This window comes from Octopus bimaculoides, chromosome 7 (assembly GCF_001194135.2).
Source record: "Octopus bimaculoides isolate UCB-OBI-ISO-001 chromosome 7, ASM119413v2, whole genome shotgun sequence".
Classification (NCBI taxonomy): Eukaryota; Metazoa; Mollusca; class Cephalopoda; order Octopoda; family Octopodidae; genus Octopus; species Octopus bimaculoides.
In genome coordinates, this window is record NC_068987.1 from 66,429,409 (window position 1) to 66,438,960 (window position 9,552).

General features: G+C 35.8%; 1 protein-coding gene across 3 annotated transcripts in view; it reads right to left on the reverse strand.

The window, feature by feature from the left end:
- Positions 1-9,552, reverse strand: part of LOC106879128 (BTB/POZ domain-containing protein KCTD16) — a 105,706-nt gene that overhangs the window by 84,071 nt on the left and 12,083 nt on the right. The window contains exon 2 of one of the 3 annotated variants that reach the window (XM_014928567.2): positions 7,376-7,662. The exons of the other annotated variants lie outside the window; for them this stretch is intronic. The gene's annotated coding sequence lies outside the window, so the exon portion shown is untranslated. Of the gene's footprint in view, positions 1-7,375; positions 7,663-9,552 lie in introns of those variants that run through there. 3 annotated transcript variants of the gene reach the window in all.

Here is a 9,552-nt window from a genome sequence, read left to right on the forward strand (position 1 = left end):
ATATATATATATATATATATATACAGACAAGCAAAGAGCAGTCTATATTTGGCTCCATCAAAGAATAATATATATTGTATGAATGATTAAATGCCTAGACCAAACATGTAAGCTGTCATTGTTTTCTGAAATGCATTAGTGAAGTAACCAACCTTTGAGAGAAAAAGCACACGATCGATATTAGATCGTTGATCATGGTTACGTTTTTGATATCAACTGTCCACATACCCCACATCTGTTCAAGTATGCTTATATACTACAAGAACCATTTATGTATAAAATCAGTCTTTTCCAAACACACATACGCGTCCGCACGCAAGCTCACACATTCGTATTGGTAGATGTGCAACAAATATAATTATATGAATACACACACATACGTATATACTCATACACGGACATATATATCAGTCGCACGGGTTAGCTTTTCCATCTGACTTTTCGGCATGGTCCCTTGCTTCAGACGGCCCCTCTACAGAGCATCTGTTCCTCCCACCCTCTCTGGAAGGAATTAAAATTTGTTCCTGGTACAGCCCGTTCTCTCCTGAAACATTTACTAAAATATGAAGAAATACATATATCGGTGTATATAAATATATAGGTGTATATAAATCTGAGTTCGTGTGCCTGTTTGTTCTTTGCATAAATTTAGTTCTATCCCTCTATCTATCTATCTATCTATCTACAAAATGTGTATGTGCATATGCTATATATGTACACGCACGCGTGCACACGCAATTGCACACACATACATACACAGAAATACGCGCGCGCGAACCCCGCCCCCCACACACACGCAAGCACACATATCAATGGTCTTTCACAAGCAATAGACCGAGAAATAGAGTAATAAGGCCGGTCCTCCGGAATCTGTGGCGTAAATATCCACCCCCAACCACTAGTGGATGAGACGCCAGTCCGTCGCAGGAATACTCATTTTTGCCTGCTGGGTGGATTGGAGCAGCCTGAAATGAAGTTGGTTGCTCAAGAACAGAACGCATCACCCTGTCCAGGAATCAAAACGGCAAACATACAATAATGAGCGAAACACACTAGTATCTAAACTACGCATCTTCACAAACATACGTAGATACCTACATAGACCCAGATATATAAACTTGACATATTATCTTGATGTGTGTATATATAATGTAGTACATGTACAGCTGCATTTGTACGGCAAAATTATATGACTAGTATTCGCGTGAATTATCTTTGAGAAACCTTTTTAATTGAAATATAGATAACGCTGGAAATTCCATATTGTGCTAGTAGATGAATACTCTAGTAACGTTTGAATGTACGTGCGGTTGCCTATAGAAATTTTTGTGCTACATTTAGTATGTCGGCATATCTAAGTGCATTTGTAATGTAATTTTGAGGACACATGTTAGTGTTGGTACGATGTACGTGTGAGGTTAATCTGTGAATGCATATCAATCCGTATCCATGTTTTTGAGTATAAGCGTGTGTGCGTTGATACAAGCAAAAATTATTCTCCGTTTTTACATCAGAATTTCTGTTTTTATGAGTGTGTGTGATCATGTGTGAGTGTATGTGTCAGTGTATGTGTCAGTGTGTGCGTGTGTGTGTTCGCACGCGTATGTGTGTGTGTATGTGTGTGTGTGTATGTACGTACGTATGTGTGTGTGAGCGGGAGAGAGTCTGTGAGTGTGTGCATGCTTATGAATGCGTGCGCGCGCGTGTGTTTCCATATGTGTAAAAGACGATGTTGTGTTACAATTTTAAAATATTCCCTAGAGAAGAAACGAAACTAGTTTCCTAATAACGGTTGATAGTTAAATAAATAAAACTAATTTGCAGTTATGTTTTGTGTGCTTTGCCTTTATCAGGGTTTGCTCTCGTATCTTTTCCTTCTTTGCTTTAAACAAGAAGCCTGCAGCAACACTTCAATGTGTTAGACAGGAGGAGATCATATTTGTTTCTCATATTAGTGGAGAATTGTTTAAGCACTAGAGATTCAAACCAAACACACTGAACAGGGCAACAATTGTTTTCGATATGTTTGCTGATGATGCAGTTTTTGTAGCAACTTTCTTTGATATTGCCCCATTATTTGTGAAACATTTCTCGCATGTTGTTAAAATCTTTCATTTCACGTAAATCTTAAATGAAAATGCTTATTATTCACCGACCCAAGACAACTCCTAAGCATAAAGGAGTAAAACTCACCAAGCCTGTCCTTAATACTCCAGTAAACCACGTAAAAATTGATAGGAACGATTTAAAATAAGTTCTGTCCTTATTTGAAGAATAGAATTAATACAAGCGCCACTCATGATAGTGAGTTCTTTAATAGTTCGTCTAAAGCAACCACGCATCCTTTCGTATATTGTTGGACTAAGTTTGGAACGTGAGATGCCTGATTCTGAAAAGAAAATCTGATGAATGCGTACCTGTAGAACTTGCTACTTTACTCTACGAACCTGATATTTGGACATCCTGCATGTCTCTATAGAAGAATTAGACATCTTCCAGATCGTTGCCTGCATAAAACCAATACAGAGAATAAGTGAGTCCGTAATGTTGATGGTTTCAAGGAAAGTAGCATCCCAGATATTAAAAGCTTTTCTTATCCAGTTTCACTTTAGATGGATTGATCAAGTAATTCGGACTACGTGAAAAACACCCAGCCCTGGTTTTCTGTTACATCCAACTTAATAGATTTGTTTGAGTTATCACTCCTAAGATTCAAAGATCAATTGAGTTCGAATTCATATATTTTTAAATGTATCCATAACATAATTTTAATTGAATATGCATAGAATAGTGTAAATTATAGAAGCAAAAACTATGCTATGAACTGTAGTAATTTTGTTTTCATGGCTAGATCGGCATGCTGACAACGTATAGGGAAAACGAGAATATTAATTCCAGCATGTCACCGTTTTGTTCTGCACCGTTCGCAATGCGATTGTGACAACTGTCCAGTCTAGCAGTGGTATGCTACTGGGCAGGTCCTGTGCATGTGAATCTTCTTCAACACTTACTATATGTGAGAGCTCATACTATCTACTGCTGCCGTTAAGTATATTACTGGAATTTCGGCTACTATGACTGGACTTGGGATGAATACTGGAATGGTTTTCCGTTGCTTTCTCCTGGCAGATGGCATTTGAACACTGAATGTATAGATCCGGAATATATATATATATATATATATATATATATATATATATATATACCATAAAGCATTTCTGCCGATGCAGCAACGATTCTACTATACTCACACCGCGACATGAAATGAAGTATTTTTCTCACAAACAGGACGTACCGCCTGGTCCGGAAATCGACCCTACGATCTAGCGACCGTAAGCGCAATACCATGATTACTAGGCCAAGTGCCTCTACGACAACTCTGCTCTTGATTATAGATCTAAAGCTGGTTTGATGTCTTACAAAGACTTGATACTTTTGTGAGTTGCTGAAGCATTGTGCGTCGAAATTGACAAGCATTTCTTATTACACACGCATAAATATATAAAGTATAATAAACACACATAGCATGATAGCAAACTATAATATTTCATTAAAGAACAAGTCTGTGGCAAATAAATACGTGTTACTTACACATGAAGTTTAAGCAATAAATATGACAAAGAAAAGTAATATTTCCAATATTTTTGCTCTGATATTCTGCTCGAGTCGACTTAACTTTTATTAACCAAGAATGGAAACATTAAATAACGATAGCTTAGACTATCACTATACTTACATCATGTGAAGTTGCTAACAAAACTGCACCAAAATCATCTCTCTCTGTCTATCTATCTATCTATCTATCTATCTATCTATCTATCTATCTATCTATCTATCTATCTATCTAGCTATCTGTCTGTTTGTCTGTCAGTCTGTCTGTCTGTCTGTCTGTCTGTCTGTCTGTCTGTCTGGCTATCTATCTATCTATCTATCTATCTATCTATCTATCTATCTATCTATCTATCTATCTATCGTTCGATCTATTTATTTTCCGTTGTCTTTCTGTATCTGTCTATCTTTTTCTCTTTCTGTCACTCTCTCACCTTCTATATGTCTCATCTGTCTGCCTCTCCCTCCCTCTCTCTCTCCCTCCCTCCCTCTCTCTCTCCCTCTCTCTCTCCCTCTATTCCTCCCCCCTCTCTCTCTCTCACCATACGTGTTTGGATAGGCGTGTTTATGTATGTAGTTATGTATGTACTCATGTATGTTTTCTAAGACACTGCCATCAGGCTTTCGGCAGAGATCAGACTTAACATAAGGTGTCTGCTACCTGCCTTCTAAATCTTAAACTTTGCATCAGAGAACTTTAGACTTGAGTGACATAAGAAATTCTGATTAATGTGCTTCTGCAGATATTCATTACAGGTTCCATCCTTTCCATTATGGCTTTTGTAGTATGGTTTTTTGACTCGTAGCTGCATTGCAACATGTACTGGTGAGATTTTCCTTGATCTCTCTATTGCCAACTATACTGTTTCCCAAAGTTCAGGTTAATGTCCTATAATCGAAATGACATATATGACCGTCTGACATTTGCTGCTACCCGCCACACACAAAGACATGCACCGTTCTTCGAATTCTATTCTTGTATCTAGAATGTCACTACTTGTACGCAGGCAATATTCCAAGACTGCACATTCAAAACAGTTGATTCAACTGTTTGGAAAATACTCTTTTACCAACATAACTACAATTGCTGGATAGGAACCCAGGAATCTACGAACCCAATAATAGAACTTATATCATGTCGCAACTACTACAAAAAATAACTGCCAAATGACTCTCAATCATACCATCGTTTATAAAGAGCATATTGCAATTGTGGAAAAGTACGTCAGAAAACAGGCAATACTGGAGTCACTAGAACGTCTTCGACCAGGAGTCTGCTCTATAGGAGTTGACATGTGGCTAAACAATAGCATCAAATTTCTTATAAATCTCTTGTTTCTCTCTTCTGCCTCTCCTATGTGGCATCTGCTTCTCTGAAATTTCACTGTCTCCACTTTCTCAATGTCTCTATTAAGCCCCAACTATAGATTCCATCCTTAATGATTTGCTAAATTATTTCCACCAAGGTTCTTTCCCAGCTTACAACATTCAGAAATTAACATTTGAACACTTGCTTATTTTGGGGGCCTGAAAAGTCATAAATTCTGACTCTTGTCTATTGATTTATAGGTAAACAGAAAAATTCACATTTGTATTTTAGCTTTTTTGGAGCAGGTATGTGCTAAGGCCAATTTAATCAAATATTCCCCGACACTCCAGAAATATTGGACTTTTTCTCAGTTTACGAAATGTTACTTAAATTTATATAAAGTAAATTAATAATGTGTTTGTGTGTGTGTAATAATCATTTTGAATAATCAGATACCAAATCCTTGGATCTGGACAAGTTAACTGGGAAGAACAATGCGCACTCTAAGCTTTTCCCTCATGAAATTTGAACTCAAAATTACGAAACACTCGTTGGTTACGCGATGTTTTCTTTTTTAATGTAATTAGTTATCTTAACCTATGACACTTATTGAAAACTAGATGAATTGGCCTGTGAATTGTTAGGTGCGCTGCTTTAAATGCGGTGCTAGGTCAAGGAGAGTATTCGAACTATCGACCCATCAGTTACCACGAACAAAATCCTATTCCCTCGGCTATTAGTCACCAGAACGTATATTACTTGATAATTCGCTATAATTGGCCCATTGATTCTTTCAACAAAGACATTCTTGACAAAAGGCTATAGAAATGGCTTCAATCTGAAATTGATTATAGATGCAGTTCATCAATAGCTGAGCATCATTTGATGACACTGATCTCCTCTTACTTGTCTGTACAAAAACCAAAATAAAGAACTAAATAAATAAACACAGCATGATTCCTAATTAGATAGGTGTTAAAATCGATGCGATGATACAACAATACTTGAACCCCGGATTAAAAGTGTTACACAGCATCGTTTTTTTTTTTTTTTTGGCTCAACCTTCTGAAACTATTTCTATCTCTCTGCGCTCCATTAGGTAAATAGTAGTAATAATATATGGTCATTGTGCTCCATTAATATCTCACCCTAAAATTTCGCTTCTGGTGCGCCTTTATAATCTTAAACCATGCAGAAATAAATGCAATAATCTTCCGTTTCCTGGTTTCTCTATTGATTTTAATCAGTACACTAGGAATTCAAGTATTTGCATGTATAATCCTCATTAACAGCTTGCATTTCATATTACTTTGTATATACTTGGCACCCAATGCACAAAGGAGAATTTTAATAAAGTCTTCGATTTCCTTTTGTTTTTAAAGATTATGTGAGAAAACGCTGGTGGTATGTTTCATGACTGCACTCTAATTCTAACGAGAATGGTCTTACACATTGGCTCAAGACCAAAGATTTCTAGGTCAGGCGCATATTCATTTTGAATTATGAGTAAAGCTAACTATATTGACTTCAAAACTACGAAAGTCAAATATGCCAAAGTGGATTTTTAATTCATTTGATACATATATGAAACTAACAGTTGTGAAATTAAAAATCTTGTTCTCTATTAACTTCTCTACCTTTCCATATTATTGCAGGAAAAAAAATGTTCATATGAGAAAAGGGCTCCAAATTTTATGTAAGAGGTCATAATCATTTCAATCATATCACTTGCATCACATGCCTTTAGCTTACAGAAAGCGTATATCTATGATTAAGACATTTTACTTTGTAGTAATTTTCCATTTCTAACCCACTGTGTGGGATATAGAATAACCTTGAGATCGATAAAATCTTGTGCGTAAAGTATGGTGGACTGTCAGGCAGTTTAGCGTCACTTCCTGAACCTTGGATGCATTTAACGGAGACTGTTCTACATTGTCTGATACTTAGTCCATTTTCTACATCTTCCTCCATTCTACCACCCCCGTTTAGCAAAAGGAGAATTAGAGCTGAATATAAGTTGGAAAAATAGGCAAGTGAAGCTAATTTTTCCCAGCTGAAGTTTGAGATGTTTAGAGCAATTTCAATTGAGTTAGTAAATTAATGAAACACGTAAATTTATCGACCTTATTTTTGCAGGACATGTGCCCATACCTAACAAACAAGCTATACAATAAAAGGAAAGCTCCCATAGTGAAGGGTTCACCAAGGCCTTTCGTAAGCTAGAAGTAGCAATTGAATTTCCCCCCAAATCAGACATTGTTCTCTTAAAACATTAAACAAGAAAATGTATTTTAGGGTACACAGTTTTGTAAAAAATAAAAAATTTAAATAAAAAAATAAAAAAATAAAAATACAGAGTGGTCATGGCATGAATTTCTTTGAACATATGTCTGCCATGAGAGCTGACTTATGACTAGAAAGCAACAACAATATAACAACAATGTAACATCTCGGTGAGTTGAATCAGTGTCCAGATTTTAATTATTGATTATAAGCATCTCGGTACTTGTCGAGTATCAATACACTAAATAATGAATGTCACTATTTCTCATATGTCGCCGAATGAAATATCACAAACTGTAGGCTTTATATCAGAAAAACGTGTTGGATTTTCTTTACCCATATCTCATCTAATTTTCAGTATTCCGTTTTTATCCTTCTACTTCTCCTTCTGCTTCTCCTTCTCCTCGTTCTCATCATCATTGTTATTATTTGTTTTTACATAATCTTGAAGACGATATCTAGGACAAAAAAGTTGGAACAAGTACATTATCAACGTAATTACAGTAATGAATATTGAATACCTTACAATCATTCTGATAATATATATTAATGTTATTATTTACAAAATACCGATGGTTTGGGGTTCAGATTTAATGGTCCACATGCAGTATATTACCACTATAATGAGAAATCAATACGAAATCGACTCTGAGTAATTTTGAACGCATAAAATTGCAGTGTATTATAAATACCAGTAGAGTAGCCACTTCTGCATATCACTTTAATATATTTTAAATCTGGAAACAAACGTATTCGCGCTCACACCATAATAGCTACATAGACATCTTATATAAAGATAGAACTATTGAATGTCAGACCTTCAATATGATACAAGAGTGGTCCTTCGCCATTCAGGAATTTGGCAAAAATAAGATCCTTGAGGTTGACATCAGTAAAGCATGCATAACTTTAGAATCACTTGTCTAAACAAATCAGGTGTATACCCCACCTCACTCTCATTTCTTGGGTCAGAAGCTTTCTGCCAGATCGTACCATCGCTGCTTCTGCAAGTGGACCTCACTCTTTCCCATATTCTGTCGACGCATTTCATGTACGTTATCAAATCAAGCGTCTTTCAAACATCGCTTATATCACTGAAAATATTTTAATTGTGCATTAAAGACTCAGTTCTTATATCGCTAACAAATCTCACTCATGCTTAATAATAAAAAAGAAATTTTCATTTATTTTGAACAATTTTAACCACGTCGAATATATTTTGTAATATCTCCTTCAACCAAAACCTAATGGGAACATGGTGCACTGTAAAAATCAAGAAAACAATCTTGAAACTTTTATTTTGTACTTGACACAAAGCAGTTAGAATCTTCAAATTCATTACAATTTTTATATACATTAACTTCATAGCGGCTTAGAATCTTATTCTGATAACACTTTAGATTTGTGTCAGAAGTACTGGCCTTTCCCTACAAGGTTAGGCCATGCATGAGCTTCTCTATTGCTGACTGTATAAAACTCAATAGAAGGACACTTTGAAATACTGCATCAACATATGGCGTCCTCCTGCTTCTATACAGAGAAGCATTCATGATCACATTCAAAAGAAAGCCAAATGGCTAATTGACAAAAATTACTTACCAGCTTATAACAATCACTTGACCACAGAACTGCCCTCATCTAGCGTAGTCTTTTCTACTGTACCGTAAAGACTACAATCAGCAGGAACTGTCTATTTTAATACCACGACGAATCGAAACCTACCAATGTTCCAATTTCTCTTCCTCTTTTTGTCAGATATACTACCTCATCCACTCACATCTCACATAAATAATCACCATATTCGTCACTCCAGCATCAACCTTCTGGAATTTGTTTCGTATCTACGTTTTTCTTGCAGATATTGACGTGATAATCTCTAAGCTGTACATTAAATTTTCAATACAACAAATCCCGGAAAATTGAAACATTATACTGAGCTATATACATCAGGCATTTAAAAAGCAAGACAACGAGATGACTTGTACGCCAAACATTCAAATTGCCTTTACTACTGATGAACACATCTGTTGGCCATTTGACCCCGTCATACCTATTTACAACAATACAGCCGCAGGCAATATGAATTAAGCATATTGGCTACATAAACTATGTTCAGCTGCACGATGGACATCAAATTATCATCTTTCGATAAGAACCCCACATTCGAGAGATTTATTCAGCTATTTTCGGAGTAAATTAAAAGTCATATAACACATTTCATCTGTAATATCTCATATCATAATTACAATTGGTGTTTGTATACATGCATACATACATATACATACATACATACATACACACACACACACACACACACACACACACACACACATATATATATATATACA